This window comes from Rhagoletis pomonella, unplaced genomic scaffold (genome assembly GCF_013731165.1).
Source record: "Rhagoletis pomonella isolate Grant_MI unplaced genomic scaffold, Rhpom_1.0 Rhpom_scaffold_00002, whole genome shotgun sequence".
NCBI lineage: Eukaryota > Metazoa > Arthropoda > Insecta > Diptera > Tephritidae > Rhagoletis > Rhagoletis pomonella.
The window spans coordinates 106,046,804-106,047,709 of record NW_023458556.1 but is presented as its reverse complement, the minus strand read 5'-3'; positions in this window follow the sequence as shown (position 1 = coordinate 106,047,709).

Here is a 906-nt window from a genome sequence, read left to right as displayed (position 1 = left end):
ATAACCTATAGCTCCCATACAACTGATTGTTCAGATATAAAATTTTTCGTTATAACTCCTCCATTTATATAGCTAGGAACATGAAATTCCGCACTGTTTTCAATAATTATTAACAGAAAACTTACGGTGAAAATTAAAAAGATCGGGTAACTATAACCTATAGCTCCCATACAACTGATTGTTCAGATATGAGATTTTTCGTTATAATTCATCCATTTATGTAGCTAGGACCATGAAATTTCGCGCTGTTTTCACTCATTATCCACAGAAGACTTACAGTGAAAATAACAAAGATCGGGTCACTATAACCTGTAGCCCCCATACAACTGATTGTTCAGATATGAGGTCTTTTATCATAACTCCTCCATTTATGCAGCTAGGAACATGAAATTTCGCACCATTTTTGCTCATTATCAACGGAATACTTACAGTGAAAATAACAAGGATCGGGTGACTATAACATATATGTATCTTCCATACATCTGATTGTTCAGATATGGGATTTTACTGTAAAACTCCTTTATTTGAACAGCTAAAACCGATAAATTTCGTAAGATATTTTATAAATAATAATACAAAGTCTACTGAGAAAATCGTCAAAATCTATGCTGTATAAGCTTTATCTCCTATACCACTGATTGTTCAGATACCAGTTTTTGCGATATATCTTCTTTATGTAGGAAACTAAACCCAATAAATTAGGGGTATTCTCGAAGTCTTGCACGATGCACGGATTGCACGAAATGCAAAAATACTATTCCAAATTTCGAAGAGTACCAGAACACCCCATTGCAAAGTGGTAGCATGCATGGGGAGCAAGCAGCGAAATTATGTATCAAATGCAATAACAAGAGACAGCAAAAAAAATTAAGTGAGCGAGATGAGAGGAATGAGAGAAATATGTAG